Source organism: Tupaia chinensis, unplaced genomic scaffold (genome assembly GCF_000334495.1).
Source record: "Tupaia chinensis unplaced genomic scaffold, TupChi_1.0 Scaffold000199_1, whole genome shotgun sequence".
NCBI lineage: Eukaryota > Metazoa > Chordata > Mammalia > Scandentia > Tupaiidae > Tupaia > Tupaia belangeri.
Genome location: NW_006159674.1, coordinates 3461031 through 3479444, shown reverse-complemented (window position 1 = coordinate 3479444; position 18414 = coordinate 3461031). Strand labels below are relative to the sequence as shown.

The 18414-nt window shown below is 38.5% G+C and overlaps 1 protein-coding gene and 1 pseudogene across 1 annotated transcript in view; one reads left to right on the top strand and one right to left on the bottom strand.

The window, feature by feature from the left end:
* The window catches only part of ANK3 (ankyrin 3), a 743189-nt gene that overhangs the window by 255039 nt on the left and 469736 nt on the right, over positions 1 to 18414 (top strand). The window lies entirely within an intron of this gene.
* On the bottom strand, positions 17387 to 17661 carry LOC106734730 (small nuclear ribonucleoprotein E pseudogene; annotated as a pseudogene).

The window sequence follows — 18414 nt, the reverse complement described above, 5'->3', positions numbered from 1 at the left end:
AGTGTTTGCATTCTGAGGTCTGAGAGCTCTGATGGTAGCTGTGGCTTCCTGAACTACTGCTGCAGCTCCACTGCCTCAGTTGCCAGGAACTCATCTTGGGGCTTCAGACAGCTTTACTACTTCAGTGAAGACTTCCTCACTGGTCAAAGTTCTAATTGAAGTATTTTCTATTTGCTCTTTTGTCATTTTGTAAAATATTGGAAACATGTCCTCTTTCAGAGAACTCGTTTTCGTTTTCTAAATGTGAAAAGAAGTACATCCTCCTTTGGCACCACTGCAGCTTGTCATATGGAAGGAAAAATGCACCTCCCTAAGAAAGTAAGCTCCCTAAAATGTAGTCTCCATTCTACCAGGGTGCAAATCAGAATGAATTTTCAGTCTTATCTCAGAATTTTATCTGTCCTCTCCCTCCCACCCTTATCTGCCCTCAGCCTCTTGTCTTTTCCACCCATTCTTCCTTGGGAGGCTGTCTTTTATGTCAAAAATTCTCAAGTAGATATTGATTTGGGCTTCAGAGAATTTACCTGATGACAGCTTATTTTGAATTTTTTAAAAAGTTTTATTTATCTTTAAGTCCATAATGCAGAGCACATGTGCATACATGAGAGAGACATATATGATATATATCACATATCATATATCATGTATATGTGATATTTGATATATCTAATATATGATATATATTGAGAGAGAGAGAAGCACTGTCAACAGGGTCTCATTGTACCTCATCCCCCTCCCCCAGTATTCCAGCTCCTCAGGATCTTGGGCACCCTTGAATATGTCCTGCATGTTTTCAGATTGACCAGACTAGGGATCAGAACTGGTGGTTGGCCATGTGGGTTCTAGTACCTTAGTCCAGTATGCTACCAACTCTGCTAACTAGGCTGGACCTAGAATGGCTTTGAATACAGTAGGCTTTTTGCTTTCTAATGGTGTCCTTTTCTACCTTTTAATTTCCCAATTTTACAATTGAGACTGTGCGGTCCCAGAAGGTAGTGTTTGTATGATTTATTTACATCTCTTAAAGTAAACAGCACTTTGCAAATAGTAATCTTTGTTTAATAGAAGGATTAAAGATTACCACATCAAATAATTGAGTACAGTTTTATGTATGTATGTGACAGATTTCAAAGTAACAACTTTAGTTCAAAAAAAGGACATTTGGGGGAGAGACAGGGAGGCAAAGCATTAATGGCACAAAGAGGTGTGGTATTGCCTGTTGAAGATATTTCGTAGTTTTATCAACTGTACGAGGGAGAAATGTTCACCTGTTGAAATATCCACTTTGTAAGACAAATAATAATGTGATTGAATGTTTGGAAGAAAATGAAATGAAAAAAAGTAAAAAAAAGATTTTAAAAATTAAAAATAAATAAATTCTCCTTTTTGCATGCCTAATTACCTTCCTTTCTTCCCTCTTTTTTTACCCCCTTCAAACAGGAGAGAAGAAATATTGGGCTGTTGGAAAAGTCATGAAGCATTCTTGCATAGAAAACAGAAAATTACATCATGACTTTCAGACAACCCAATAACTAGGTATAACTAGCTTAGCAAAGAAGCTCAAATAATATGACTAAATTATATCTCTGAGATAACAGATGCTCAGCTACCAAAAACCTTTCCTGTGCTGTTAGTAAAACCTGGCTCTTATGCTGAAGAACAATTTGGTAACTCTAGTGTACATATTTCTGCATATACATACATACATACATATATATATATATACATACATACACACACATATATATACCCACACATATATATAACTGTATTTGTTAGTTGACTTTTATGTGATTAAACTAACGTCAAAGAAAAAGAAAAAAACTTTTTAACATTGTGTTCTCAAATTTTGACTCTGTAGGTATCATCTGAGGTACTTGTTATAAAATGTGGATTCCTAGATCTTACCCAGAGAGATTCAGCTTAAGTATGCGTCAGGGCCCAGGAATGTGTTTAAGACTTTATCTCAGTTGTTTCTGTGCTGGTGATTCACTTGCAACACTTTGAGAATCTCTGTCTTAGGGTTTGTTGTCTCAAATATCTCACTTTTTTCTTAAAATTTTCTCTTAGGTTTTTGTCATAGCACACATTGACTTGCTGGAGAAAGAAATACACACACACACGCACACACACAGGGGAAGTGAGAATTCACCCTTCAGTGGGGATGGTCATGCTACAATCTCTTCTCCTCTGTTTTCCCCCTTAAGATTTTGGGCATGTGCACACATGTGCCCAATTTGATTTTTAAGCCAGCAGATCCAGGGCTAGAACTGTGGTAGGCCAAGTGGTGGTCTGTCACCTTAACCACCATGCCAGCTACTGGCCCTGAAAACTTCACCCTATTTTAAAATGTTATTTCAGAGTATCTTCACTTACTGTTAGATGAGGGCCTGGAACTATAAAGCAATTGAGTGATCTCAGAACACTCCTTTTTTCCCCCTATGCAAGGTACCTGGTACCTGTAATCTGTCTCAGATAACTTCCAGTTCTTCCACAAATTGGAACTCCATTTCTTCAGCATGCTTAGTAGCTATCCCTTATAACAACCAAAGGCTAGTTTGAGTTTGTGTATTGGATCCACAATTGCTTAATATGTCTACCTTTCCCAAAAACCAGTTTACAAAACCAAGATGAGTAAGTCTCATGGTAAAAACAACTGAGAGATTTTTTTAAGGATGAGCCCAGGAGCAGAAATGATTTGGAGCAAGAATGTTTCTTCTTAGAACAAGGGAAGTAACACCAACTTTTTCTATAATGTAATGTTACATTGTTGGCAAGTAAACCAAGACAAGACTGTAGCTTTCCTATTTAATAATAGATGCAGCAGCAGCCCAGGTAATTTAGCCAGGCTGTGTGGCTTTGAGAAGTGCCATAGTTGTCTGTTTCTATAATAGATGATATTTAGTCAACCTAAATGTTTCTGAAAAGTATAAATAAGATTCCTGTGACTTTTCAGAAATGATTTAGATGGCTATGTTGATGACCCTTTTGAGGGAGAACATATTTTTGTCAAGTAACCAGGATTCTGATTAATTTTTATGAACATATCTAGGCTTCTAGACCCTCTGATGTTACTTCTTTTTTTGTTTTGTTTTGCCTTGTTTTTCTCTACTACATCCTAGAGGACAATGTAACAGGAACATTGACTGTAACAGCACAGAAATGAACAGTGGTCAGAGGATCTGCCACTTTACCTACTGTGATTAAGAAGACACTGTGATTGAGAAGAGCAGGTGACAAGACTTAATCACTTGGTATGACAAGTACATACTTATTGAAACCAATCATCATCATTGGGGTTTGTGTAAACTACTGATAAAATGTTCACTCTTAACATGGATATTATTCATTTTATTCAGATATTTTAATGGCCACCTTAAAATTTGGTATTTTAAATTCATACTAGTTATTTGAATGATGATCTGTCTGCTTGGCAAAACCAAGGCACAGTTTATGCTCACTACATTAAAACTTAAAGATAAGGGACCAGCAGATGGCGTAGTGGCTGTGTCACTAGACTCCCATGTAGTAGACTGCAGTTTGAATCCCATACTGGGTGGCATAAACTCACGCGGGGCGCGTATGTGTGCGTGCCCAAGATTCCGAGAGGAGAATGGAGGAGAAGGGATTGCAGTGTGGCCATACCCTAAAGGCGGTGATTTCTCGCTTTCTGTCTCTCTGTCTCTCCCTTTCTGGTGAGCACACGCACCCTATAGCAAAAACCTCTCCAAAAAATAAGTGAGTAAAGATAAGCTGAGTTGAAATTTGCAGTGTCATTTCAAAATATTCTCTTCTAAATTTTAATATACCCAGATTTCACCTATTTAAAGACCTGCACACCCCCAAGAAACAGTGCTTTATAAATTAGAGTGTGTTTTCTTAATTTCTCTTTGAGCAAAAAAGCTCAGGAATGTTTGAAGAGCAATTGCTGTAATCCCGGTTGGAAGGATAAATATGCCACGTATTTCAAATATAGTAAAAGAAAGGTCTGGGGATAGAATGATGGAAATGGGAAGGAAAAAGCTTAAGATAAAAATTGGGCAATAACAGAGGATGAGAGGCAATTTAGAAATGGCTTGTGGGTGGGTTGTAGGAGTCTGAAGGTAATGATGGATTCTCCCACAAAAGGAAAACACAACTGCAGTTAAAACCTCTAAAAATATTTTCTTTTAATAAGATGCTGAAATTTCTGTTATCTGGGATATGGGGGTCTTATGGATGATTCATAGCAACCATATTTTGCCTTTCTGTGTGTATTGTGCTTTATAGGGTGCATCTAAATCTTTATATTATTTAGGACAGTGCTTTCCTAACTGAGCATCACAATCACCTAATTAACATGTTACAGCTGTGAAGGGCATCTGAGCATCTATTAGGTTGTCGGGAAAGTTACAAAGCATTTTTCTTTTCTCTATGTAAAAATGTGTCATGACTTTCCTGATGACCCAATAATTTTTAAATAGATGGCTACAGTGGAAATCAACTGGACATTTTTCGTAAATGAAATTATTACACTAAATACCAAGTAAAAGACCCTTGTCATTGTTCTTTAGAACCTTGAGAACATGTACAAGAATACCAAGATGAAATGACAACAAAAGCTAAAATCGATTGTACATATGTGGTTTCTCTCCAGCATTTCATTTATTTATTTTTATGTTCACTTGTGTCACAAACTCAGAAGAGCAAAACGTGAAGGCAGTTTCTTGGGACTTCAATTTGTATGTAAGCTAGTGTTGGCTCTTAGGATGACATGTTTTTAAAAGCAATTAAATAGGTACCAGAACAACCAGAATCACTCTTTCTAAATAAGCCATGAATAGGATTGATACTAGGCACATATTTATTACAAATTACTTGGGATTTGTTTTTCCTAAAGCCTGTGTTGTATTATAAATTTTTTTTCTTCAACCAGCCCTTCTCAGGGAAAATTGAACACCAGTGAGAGACTATCCAGATTTTGGTGTAAGAAAAAGATGTGGTTAAAAATAAAAGAGTGGGGAGTTGGAAGCCCAGGCCGAAATTCTCTCATCTGCCTCTGATTTATCCACAGCCAAGAGTCCAACCTTATCGTGCCTTGTCTTTCTCCTTTGTAAATTAGGATGATCTAATTTATTATTTTTGTCTGGAAAGATTGTATAAGGAATACCAAATGAAAGTTGAATGCATCCCTTATCTTGCACAGAAGGTACTCTTGCCTTTAAAGTAATTAAAGTGGAACAAATTGAACCATAATAATAAAAAGGAAAGTTAAGGTTTATATGGAAGATTTGCTTCTTGAAGTCATTTGGGAGAAAAACGAGCAGATTAGATTTCCCCAGAGATTGAATACTATTCAAGTTTCTCATTATGAAGAAATAAAAATAGTAAATTAAAAAATGAATATTAAAAATTTTGTCTTATTTTAATAATCATTTATTTGAGCTTATCTTCAGATATTTGGAACCAATTGAATTGCTCAAAATGCAGGAAGGGCTTCTCCATTCACAATTCTGCTCTCATGAGGGCTGTGCAATCTGTTCCTAGTACGTTGGTTTGATAAATGGAGAAGTGGAGGGAAATTTTTCTTATGTTGTAATACTTGTTTGAACTGGTAAATATTGCTGGCATTGAGTTACTCAGGGGCACTTTCGGGCTCAGTGGATAACTATAGAGTACAGTAAATAGAGTTCTGTGTTGAACCTTCATTGTGTCAATTTGTCCCTCCCCATATATTAAATTACCCCTCAGAAGCAAAAATGTTTTCTTGTTTTTATTCATTTTTCATTCCGTATTATGCTCCCTCCTATGCCAGTCTCTATGTCAAGCCAAGGCATATAAATTATAAACAGGCAGTTTTGCCAGTCTTAAGATTAGATGTAAGAAAGAAGAAAAAAATGAAACATGCACACACGGGGGAATCTGTCCTTAATTTAGATTACATCAGCTGTGAGAACACCTATGCCGTTTGGAACAGGGACTTGCAAGGACAAGTTAATCATTAAAGACAAGCCTTTGGAAGTCTTAAAGAATTCACAACTAAAGGCTGCCTCTGTGCTTGAAGCTTGACATGTTTTAACTCTCTTTGCCTCATTTTGTGTCATAATTATATAGTTAGAAATTTATATCCCTTCCCCTCCCTTTCCCCATTATTCTGCAATACACAATAAGATTATAGAAACTTCTCTAAGTACTGAAAGTTTGATCCCGTGGTTTTTATAGTCTTTATAAAAAAGGCAGTTGTGATGTCATTATTTGGTCTTGAGTTAGACTGTTGGCCTTTGGCTTTTTGCTGGAGCCCCATGTGCACAATGAATAATTTAGCACAGCACTAGGTTCTGGCTGTCAGGAATCATGGTCTCTGCATTATTTCAATGAGAACTCAAAAGGTCAAATGGAGTACATTCTAGGAGGGTGCCTTGCACACCGTCATGTGTCTACCAAGTACTTCAGGGATTTTATTGGCTTGCAAATTCTAATTTGGTAGGTCTCAATAGAGTCCAAGAACCTGCTCTTCACATAGCCCCAAATGATGTCAATACTACTGGTCCTTAGAACACACTTTGAATAGGAAGTTTCTAGAACTATGACCTGAACTTTAACCTCAGGGATCTCAGTATAGTTTTAGAGGAGATTGCCTTGAGATGTTAGTCTTCTGTCTATAAAACTTCGGAAGGAACTTTTTTCCCCTCAAAATTTGTTACTTTTTTCATGCATCTTTATTCATGATAGAGCTTGTATGTGTACACATGAGTGAGAGAGAGAAAGATGAGCATCTTGGATAGGATCTGGTCACGCCATGATACCGTCCTTCTGTGCTCCACCCATTGAAACACATAACATGCCTAATGTGTTTCAGGCTGACCAAATGAGGATTTGAACCAAGGTATCCAGGTGGAATCCAGCTTTTCTTGAGCAACTCATTATTGCAGTGCCATAAAACCAGCCCTGGAAGACTCTTAAAATTGCTGCATCATGCACAGCTGTGATAGCGCTTACACACTGCTAGATGCTGATACTTGTCAGGTGGAGCCCACATGGAAGACCTGGGTTCTATTTAGAAAACTAATGAATTAAACAAAAAATTTCTAGTTCACTAAGCCTGAAAATGTTTAAAAAATGAACTTTTTAAAAATTGCATTTGTTATGGTTTTGTCTAAAAGCCATTTCTAATTGAACTTATAATTGGGTTTTAAAACCAGTCTACCCTAAAAGCCAGGAACCTTCAGTACCAGCTGCTAGAGAGGCTGGGACTGAAGGAACATGCCATGGTGAGACCCTGTGTTTTTATTTATTTTATGATTTTTTTTTAAAGTCCCAACAGCCTATACCAAAATAATTGCCACTTGCTGTTTACCTGAACTTTTTACTGCTTCTGGACATTTCTTGGAAGGTAGATACTGGTTTCTATCTTCTACAAAAGAATGGGGAAGAAGGACTTACATGCTTCCTCTTGCCTCCTGTTGTTAACCTAATCCTTTGGAGAAGCTATATCATTAGATTTCTCAGTTCCTCCTAAAGCTAGTGATGTCTAGGCTTGTAAGCTTTTGCTAATCCTTACAGAATTCATCTCTTTTGTGATAATGCATTAGAATGATAAAGTCATTGCTTACATCAGCTGCTTCAATGAGTGTATGTATATCTTTACTATTATAAAATGTTATGTCATCCATAACAACTTCATGTAGTATTTCTTAAAAACATCAAATCTTTCCCCATAAAAGTTGTAACAGTCCTGCATTTTAATGCCAAAAAAAAGTCTAAAATGAAATACTTTACCTGAGTGTAGTCAGTTTTTATTCATTCTACAAATATTTATTGTAAACTGTATGTTAAACATCAGGTTAGACTAGAGAGAGAAGGCAAGTATTTTATAGTATTTTTATTCTTAATCACAAATTTCCAATACAGTCAATGAAAAGAAAGTATCTATTCAAGGTATTCAGAAATGCATGTCAGCATTAAGGTTATTTTTATATATGTGCGTGCACAAGCTCCCCCCCCCCACACACACACAGATATGCACACATAGGTGACTTATTTCTTATGCTTGTTTTCACATTTTTTCCCCTCTTCGTTTCAATAATAGCACTCTTTGCCATTTCTAGCATAGTGGCTTTATTCCATCTCTAGTATGTATACCTTTCTCAGAGAGGATGTTTTCTATTTCATCTAACAGATGACTTGACTCAAACTGGCTCACACATTAAAAACAGCTGTTATATCACAGAGCTGAAAAGTCCGTAAGCAGGACAGGGTTCAAATCTGGTTGAAACATTAGTTCAGCAATTTCATTAAGGGTCAAGCTCTTTTCCATTTCATATAAACAAAGATAAATTCCCCGGAAGCCTCCCACTGTACTTCTCTTTGGCCCAGCTTATGTTCATATCTATTCCTAGTTCCTCGCGGAGGAAATGAAATGATCATGATTGACATGTTCCAATGGATATGGGGCAATCAACCTCAGTGTTTACAGTCCTGTCTCTGCCACCTTGGAAATGTTTATAGTCCCAAGTCGTGTTTGAGAATTTCTTCCATTTTCACTGCCCACTCTGATTTCATCCACTTCCTTGGCTTAATTACCATCTTTATTTGCGATGATTTTTTTCCTATACCTATATAGTCGTTACAATTTTTATTTCAGAATTTCATGTCTTTACCTCCAATTTCTCCCTGTAAAACTCAATTTGACATTGCCACTGCAGTCTCAAGTTCTTTTTTTCTTAACTGCCAGAGGGCAAGTGTGCTTGCCAGAGAGAGAAATGGAGAGAGAAAAAGCACCCCTGATGAGGTGTAGTCATGCTGTAAACCTGTCTTCCCTATTTATCCACCCTGTCAGGGTTTAGGGCACCTAGGCTCATGCACCTGGCATGTTTCTCAAGTCTCCGGGACGAGGATTTGAACCAGGTTGGTTAAGTGAGATTTACTCCCTTAAGCACTAGGCCATGGGGCTGGCTCTCTCAAATTCAATGTTGTCTAAAATTGAGCTTATAGCATCCAGCTCCTGTACTAGCAACTGGGCGAGTCATTTAAAATAAAACCCAGAGGGTTATCCTTGACCGCTGAATCAGTGACCACACCTTATTGATTCTTCATCTCCATGCCTGTCCTCAATGTGACGATGTTGCTTTGCTTCACTTTGGGCTCTTATTCTTTCTGATCATGAGCATTGACCTCTAACTGATCTCTCCTCCCTGCTTGGGCTGCTTCCCCCTTGAGATGACTGCTTCATATCCATTAAGTGAATGTGTCCCAACTTCCTGCTTATAGTCAGCAACTCCCCTTGTAAAGAAATATGCTTTGGCATGACACATCAGGACCTTCTATATTCTGAATCTTTAGCCTAATTGTGCTCTCTGCCCATCTTATTGTCATCAGCTTCAAAACTTTGCCAAAAAAACAAAAACAAAAACAAACTAAAATAACAACTCTGAAATTAACCCCCCTCAAAAAAAACATGTAGTGCTACTTCTGATTGTTCTTGTGCTCTTGATGTTTCTTGTTTATTATGTTTCAACACAATCATTACCTCTTTTTAAAACCTCAAAACTCTCTACTCCATACCACCAGGAGAACCGAGGATAATGGGGTCGTGGTGGTGGTGATGTGACAGTGGATACCGTGTATTGCCAATCACTGTTCTAAGTGCTTTACACACATTACACCATACAAAGCACCACGAGTTGGCAGTATTTTATCCCATTTTACAGATGACAAGCCTGAGACATAGAGAATTCAAACAACATTCCCAAGGGCTCAGAGATAGTAAGCAGTGAAACTAGGATTTGACCCTAGGGAGCCCAGATCTCCAGTTTCTCTCTCTACTCTTTCTTATCTCTCTCCCTCCAGTCTCTCTCTCTAGTCTCTTCCTCTATTCTCTCTCTCCCTCTTCCCCTTTCTATTTTCTCTCTGTTCTCTCTCTCTCCCCCCACACCTTCTATTTTCTTTTCTCTCTCTCTCTCTCTCTCTGTTGCCAGAGGGTACATGCCCTTACCAGAGAGACAAGAGTAAGGGAAACAACAATGGCGTGGTCATGCCACAGTGCTGTGTGTATTTCTCAATCCTGTAGGACTATGGGGCACACTCATATGTATACATATTGCTGGTGTGTTTTTCAAGTCTTTGGGCCAGGATTCAATACATAGTCAGCCATGTAGGATCTGGTTTCCCTTAACCACCAGGTTATGAGGCCAGCTCACAATTCTACTCTGAAGCACTATACTGAGTCTGTCACTCGATCATCCTTTTCTTGGACAGCATTTTATCTTGGATATAGTTTTATTTTTGCACTTAAACATGAAAGACAGTGCCATGAAATGTTTCAATTTTTCCAACGATACCAGAATTCCTTGAAGGCTGAAATGAATTCTTATTCACATCTAGTTCTAAATACAATAGGCACAAAGTGTTAGGGTAAGGCTAGAAGGGAATGGAAAAATGTTTAGTGTGGTATTTATGGTTAAAGACATGAGTCATACATCTCTCAAGTGCTTGGAGACTGTTGTTATGCTTTGTGTTCATTGAGTCTTTGATTGAACATTCTAGTATCTTTAAGAAAGAGGTTCTTCCTGCATTTTGCTGAGTCTAAAATTTCTGAACAGATGATTTTTTTCAAGGCGATAAACCACCCATGTTAATCCCTCATGTGTTTCTTTGTCAAATGTAAATCAGTCTACTAAAACATATGTAAGTGTTCATTGCAACCTTAATCATAATATTAAAAAGCTGGAGTCAATCCAGATATCTAGTAACATAAGAATGGAAATACAGGGTTGTATATTCATTTAATGGATTACCACTCAGTTAAAAAAGAAAAAACTTAACTAAAACTAAATGAATAACTGATACCATACAATAATATGATAGATTTTTTTTTGAGAGATTTTCACTGTAGGGCGCATGCGCTCGCCAGACAGACAGAGAGAGACATAGAGACAGAAAGCGAGAAATCACCCCCCAGGGGGAATGGTCACGCCGCAATCCCTTCTCTTCCATTCTCCTCTCGGGATCTTGGGCACACACACAAGGCGCCCGGCGTGAGTTTTAAGCCACCGGGTCCAGGACACGAACCACGGTCGACTACGTGGGAGTCCAGCGACATAGCCATTACGCTAACTGCTGGTTCCCCAATAATATGATAGATTTCAAGTGCATTATAATGAGGGAAAAAAAGACAGAAGTGTGCATGCTGTGTGATTTCTCTTATGTGAAGTTGTAGAGCAGGCAGAGTTTATCACTATTCTCTAAGTCTTACCAGTGGTAGCCTGCGTACATGAAGTAGGATTAAGGGGCAGAAGAGAACTTGAGTGAAGGAAGTGCTCTATTTTGTTTGGGGTGGTGGTTATGTAGGTTTAGACAACTATTGAGACTTTTATTAACCTCAATACTTAAAATTTGTACATTTTATTGTATGCTAATCATACCCTCAATTAAAAAAAATGGTGGTAATAGCTAGTCAAGGGATCAAGAGGAATTTTAATTTAGAAGGAAAGAACAAAGGGAGGGGTAATGCTCATGAAAATGATCCAGGGCTGGTCCCATGGTCTAGTGGTTAAGGCAGCCAGATCCCACATGGTCAGCTGAGTGTTAGCGTCACAGAACTGGGGTGGCTTGAGAAATGGTGGGTGGATATGCATGCATGCCCAAAATCCTGAAAGGGAGATATAAAAGAGATTGTGGTGTGATTGTGCTTTCTCCTCCTCCTCTCTCTCTGGTGAGTGCATGCAACCTACAACACATGCACACAAAAAATAATCTAGTAGAAGAAAGTACTTATGAATAAGAAAAGAACTAATAAAGCAACATACTTGAATAGGAGAGTATCAGATTAAGTGAGTTAATGGAGGGGATAGACTTTAGAAAGGCCATGCGTGAGGCAGGGGCTGCAGCTGCAAATGGTGGAGACAGATTGGTGATGTGCTTCTGAGGCTACACAGGTCTCCTCTGCTTGAATTTTTTTTTTTTTTTCTCAAAAGGTAAGTAGCTGGGACAAAAGTTCATCTTGAGGATAGAGGAGAAAGTACAGGAGGTTTGAGAAAGTATGAAGCAGTGGTTGTCAACGTTTTCCTGCATCCGAAGCTCTATGCATGTTAAAACAAATGTTCTGGTCCTCATCCCAGAATTTCTGGTTCAGTAGGACTGGGAAAGACCCTGAGACTGTGCCAAGGTTTTAGATGATGTTGATCTAGCCAAGACTCTGAGAACCACTCATGTAGAACTTTCATTTTTTTATAGCTGAGACCTTCATGCTTTGAATAATAAAATGTTTCATCTGAGCTGGTAGAACTGTGACACTTAGTAAGTAGCCCAGGAACATCCTCCATACTCTGGATTCAGTAAGAAAGAGCAGTGAAGAGCATTGGGTGAGAAAAGGGAAAGTACGGGTGGGCATGACTGGAGGAAGGAGAAGCAAATTTTGTGGAGGTCACCTTGGTTTATGTGCTCAATTTCCTGATAGATAAATGTGGGCAAGGGAATATTTGCTTTCCTATTCAGTACATATGAGCATAGTTTTGGATTATAGGTACTCTTTATTTTGTTTTCTACTTGCAAGATTTGTTCTTAGGAAGCTTATTAATGGGGCTGTAATTACATATTTTAAAAGGCTGGTACTTCACTTATAAATGCATGCTTTCCTTTGGACCCAGTGTTCATATTATATTATCAGTAAGATCATGTAAGTACAACTGCAAAAATTTTGCCTGTGAAATTCTCATTTAAAGAACCTTTCTATTATATATACACAGATATATGTAGTCATCTTGCAGGATCTATGGGCGATTGTTTACAAGGCCCACCATGGATTTTGGACACCAAAATCTGTAAATGCTGAAGTCCTATATCATGTGATATTTGCATATAATCTACACACATTCTTTTTTTTGGAGAGGTTTTTTGCTATAGGGCGCGTGTGCTTGCCAGAAAGATAGAGAGAGAGACAGAGAGATAGAAAGCGAGAAATCACCCCCCAGGGGGGATGGCCACGCCACAATCCCTTCTCCTCCATTCTCCTCTCGGGATCTTGGGCATGCACGCACATGCACCCAGCATGAGTTTAAGCCACTGGGTCCAGTACTCGAACCATGTAGTCCAGCAACATAGCCATTACGCTAACTGCTGGTCCCTAGAACAAGTTATTAAATGTAAATATGAAAAACAGTGTATAGTACCCATTCTGGTTGGTGTCTATTTAGTTGAAGTCTATAGAAATGAACAAAAGTTGCTAAGACTGCTTGGTAATGTCAAATTGTATCAACTAAGATAAACTCTTTGATTTTAATTATGCAACGGACTCTGGCATATGGTTTGTCTGATGTGTGAATAAATGAAGACTTTTATCAGGATTCTTCTTTTCTAAACATTTAGTTGAAAAATATATACTTTTCACAACACAAATGAGTAAAGTATATTATTCAACATGGATGAACCTTGAAAACATTTTAAGTGAAAGAAGCCAGACACACAAGGCCAACATATTGTGTGAGTCTGTTTATGAAATGTCAAGAACAGGTGAATCTACAGAGATGGAAAGCAGATTTATTGTCACCTAGGCCTGGCAGGGAGAGGTGAATAGGGAGTGATTACAAATGGTGGGTCACTTTTTGGGGTGAAAAAATGTTCTAAAATTATTTTCGGCGGTGGTTACACAACTCTGTAAATATGCTAAAACTATTGAATTGTACATTTTAAATAGTTGAGTTATATGATATGAAAATTACGTTTCAAATCTATTAACAAAATAATTTATTAAAAGCTTTTCATCTAGAGTTTGGCTGGTGGATTTGCAGCACTCCCAGGTTTTCTCTCCCTGCCCTTTGCTGCTCCCCTTCCCACTCCTGTTCCAGGGCATGTGGAAACCTGTCCAAGCATTTACACTTCAAAGTGAAAGGAAACTTGGCTTATGGGATTTTCTTACATTCACCTCCTTCTGGCAAACATTTCAATTAGCTGATATGCAAAGAAAATCCAGATGGTATCTCTCTTATAAACACTTTAAAACTTCTAATACTCTACCCCCTCTATACCTTCTTTACCTCTGTATCTTTTTTTTTTTTTTTTTTTGGTATATTAGAAAAGTATTCAACCTGTAGTTTATTCCTAAGTTTCGTTTTGCTCATTCCATAGGAAGAATTTTTTTTTCTATTTTTAAATTCACAATAGAGTGCATGTGTATGCATGAGTGACTGCAGTGGGAGGGGGCCTCTTCACAGGGTCTGGTTAAGCTGTGATCCCTTTCCTCCAATGCTCTGTTCCATTGGATCCTGGGATGTTTCAGGCTGACCTGGCTGGGGATTCAAACCATGGTCACCATGTGGAATCCAGTTTATTTTGAACAGCTTAAAAGAGCTGTCCCCATAAGAAGAAATTTTAATGAGTTACCCGGGATTTCAAGTATAATCCATGAGCCAATAGCAAAATTATTTGGGAAATTGAAAATGCAGATTCTGAACAGAATTTCTAGCAAGTCTTGGGATTCACCAAATGTACTTTCCAAGTCAGAATTACTTAACCAGTACCTGGAGATATGTATTTTACTAAGTACTCCTACCTTAATTTTACTCCCATGATTCTGATGCACATTAACATTTGCTAATCATCATTACTAATTTATTAAATGTCCTGCCCATCTCTCATGTTCAACTCTTGATCACACTTTCCATCTTGTTTTGTGTATTCTTAGTATTAGGAAACTTGTTTGCTATTTAGTAGCTTGAACCTGGAATCCTGACTGACTGGGAAAGGAGGTGGTAGGATTGCTGTGTGTAAGAGACCCTGTTGAGATGCTTTTTATCTCACTCTGTTTCTCTGTCCCTCTCCCATCAAAGAAATAAACTTAAAAAAAGAAATGTCGGCCTTGTGGCCTAGTAGTAGAGGGAGCCAAATCCCACAACACTGACCACATGGTTTGAGTCCTGAACCCTGCAACCTGAGAACCTTGCTGGTGATTCGTTTGTCTCTGTCTCTCTAGCGAGTGCATCTGCCCTATAGCAAAAATCTCTCTTTTTTAAAAAGAAAGTTCTATAAAATTTGCAGCTGCTTTTGATTGAATGTTCTCAGGGTGCCAATCATGCTAATTTTCCATGCCACTTCTGTTGTCACGACTGTCCCAGCAAACACAGGTCAAGTGTGCGAGACTGTGTCCTAAGAGCTAGAGAAGCACCATGCATCAGAAAGCCACAGGCTGTGCCATGATAGCTCACACCACTCACTAAAAATCAGGATGGCAAATGCAGGAATCGGATCACAAGGACAATGGAAACCCAAGGTGGGGACCCCTCACCCCGCCTAGGAGAGTTGTACTTGGGGCAGTTCATCAGCATCTTCCCCACCTGTCTTCCTCCCTGTCCCCCAGAGGTCTTGGTGGCCCTTGCTGATGTCCCTAGGATCCCTCATAATAATCTCAGTCTCAGAACTGATCAGAATGTTAAACTCATCCCCCGAGGACAATCCCTTCCATGTGACTGGGACATAACCCTGAGATTCCCTGCCTGCTTTTGTGGCTTCACTCACATCCGATGAGAAAGGCCAGAAATAGACTTTACTTTGCTGTGTTTCATCAGTCAGACTTGCTGAGACCTGGAGCCTTCCTAAAATTGGAGGTGTCATAATCTGTGATGAGCACTGGGTTCCTGAACAGGTGGAGACATGAGGAGAAATAGATTTAGGTTTCTAGGATGTTAGAACCATAGGAATCTTGGAGAGTGTGTCATAGAATCCAGTCATAGTTCAGATGATGAAACGGGAACCCAAGTGTGGAGTGACTTGTCTGAATTAGCAAGAGGTTTTCCACACCATTCCCCAGGTCTTCCAACTCCTCATTTACTCTGCCGCTCCTTCTGCCATGCTAGTGGCACTTTATTATTTTTCTTTGATTTTTCTTGGGGTCTATCACTAGATTTAATGATATCATTAAGTAAATGCCATTTTTAGAACTAAAAAAGGCATACACATAGACGTGTGTGTGTGTGTGTGGTTTCCAAACTCATTATTAGGTGAAAAGGGAAAAACTAACATTGGGTTCATCTTCAATTAGTTTCTGACTATAAACTATGTGATAATTTTTGAAGAGCTCAACTTTGAGTCAGGAATTAGGAATTCTCAGTTCTGTGGCCCATTGTTGATAGCTGTAAGTTGCTTAGATTTTGTGTTTTTCCCTCCGCAATTAGTAACACTGAGTCTGTCATCAGGGGAAAGAAGTTAGTCCTTTCAACTAGTTAAACATTTCTGTTTCTCCTCTACGTGTGTCACTTAAGTTCTGCATGTAATTCTCCTTAGTAAACCACAAGCTAGCGTTTTTAAAGAGAGAATAATGTAATGAACCACTGCTTACCTGTCATTCAGCCAAACAATTTCAACTCATCGCCACTCTTGTTTCGTTTGTTCTTTCCGTCACATATTCATTCTATTTTTTGTTAAAATACTTTTAAAACAATCCCCAAACATTATATTTTCCTCATAAATACTTTAGAATATATCTCTGATAAAGTCTTAAAATATTAAATTGTCAGGAAAGTCATAAGAATACAATCAAAGAACCATTATTACATCTTTAAAAAAAAAAGTTATCCTTTGAATTCATCTAATTCCCATTTATTCAAATTTCCCCAATTGTAAGAACCAGGAATTGAATAATCTAGACTGCCCTCCTACCCCAACCTCTTAACTCTCATTGTGACCTTTGATTTCATAAGCCTGGCTGTTATAAACATCACTTGAGGTTCTCATTTCCATTCTGCTAACTGATTTTCAGTTTTCCTTATCTCTCTTATTCGAGTATATTTATTTCTTCTGTTAGAAAGGTAACATGCCGCAAAGGGTCTTGATGTTGTGATTCAGCCTCAGCCATTTCCAAATCATGAGCCTGTGTGTATCTGACATACTCAAGGAAGCCTCCTGACTTGAACCCAGAACTTTTCTCCATGGGCCAGGTCTTACTAGTGCACCACTGTCTGGTCTCCTTATCTCTCTTTCTAGATTTGACCATCTTAGAGTTCTGTAAATGTTTTATCACGCTCAATATCTATCATCATTGGTGGTGAATTTTAGTAATCCTTTATTCATGCTAATCTTCATTTAGTATGTATGTTAGTTAATAAGAAGGAGAAAAGATATCTACAGAAATATACACATGATACCAGGAGGTTTTCCCCTAACAATGTGAACTTGGGCAGGTCAATTAGTATTTTGAGTCTCTTATCTGTAAAATGTCGATTAGTACCTGGACATTTTTTGGTCCAACTATGTTATCTTTTTTTTTTTTTAATAAAAACAATCCCACAGCATTTATTGCCAACTAGTAATAACATAAGGGTAATCAAAACAATGTGAACAAACTTTTAGAACTATACTCTCCACGAAGAGAACAAACTATTGTCTTCTCAACCAGTTCTCACTTCGTTTATCGTTTCTAGTTGGAGACACTTTGTAGCAGAGTTTTATTATCTCCTTTTAACATGATCCGACCCAGTTGTTTCTGTGACTTTTAAAATGAACCTCCTCTGCATCATCTAATACAAGGTTCATATACTCATCAAAACCAATGACACAGCCTTCTACCCACATATTTACTTGCTCATAGAGCCACACCTGAATCTGGGATCTATTCTGCAAGTATCTGAAGATGAGGTTGATGGGTTGCACCATCACTTTCTACACTTTCTGGCCCTGGCCTCAGTATGCCATGGTGGAATCTCACAAAGGCTGCATCCCAACTATATGCATCTGTTTTTCTTTTTCTTATTTTGGAGAGGTTTTTGCTATAGGGTGTGTGCGCTCGCCAGAAAGACAGGGAGAGAGAGAGACAGAAAGCAAGAAATCGCCCCCCCAGGGAGGATGGCCACATTGCAAATCCCTTCTCCTCCATTCTCCTCTCAGCATCTTGGGCACGCACGCACATGCACCTGGCGTGAGTTTAAGCCACTGGGTCTGGGACTTGTACCGTGGTTGACTACATGGGAGTCCAGCAACATAGCCATTACACCAACTTCTGGTCCCACTATATGTATCTTTTACAAGCTTATTCAAGCTCTTTCTAAGCCTTGGCATAACGAAAACTTCTCTTCTTGCCTTCTCTTCTTTCTCTTCTTTCTTGGCCAGGGATATAAACAAGCATGTGGATTGTGCGGTTGACCTACATCCATGGTTAGAAGGTCCCTTGGAGTAGGAGTGGAAATCTGATCAGAAAAATGTAGACTTCTAGACCAGGATGTATTTAAAAGCCAAGGCTTCACAGAATATAGTCTATGATTTCCAAATTGCATTGCATATTAACATAACATCAAGGAGAAAAAAGCACCAGTTAACTTCATACCGTGACTCACCATGCTGAAAATTGTCTTTGAAAGGATATGAGCGTGAAGAAAGGAGGAAACGGGGAAGGGGTTCCAAAGGCAATGCCGTTTACAGACTTAGCATCTGGGTGCCGTGGCTACATAT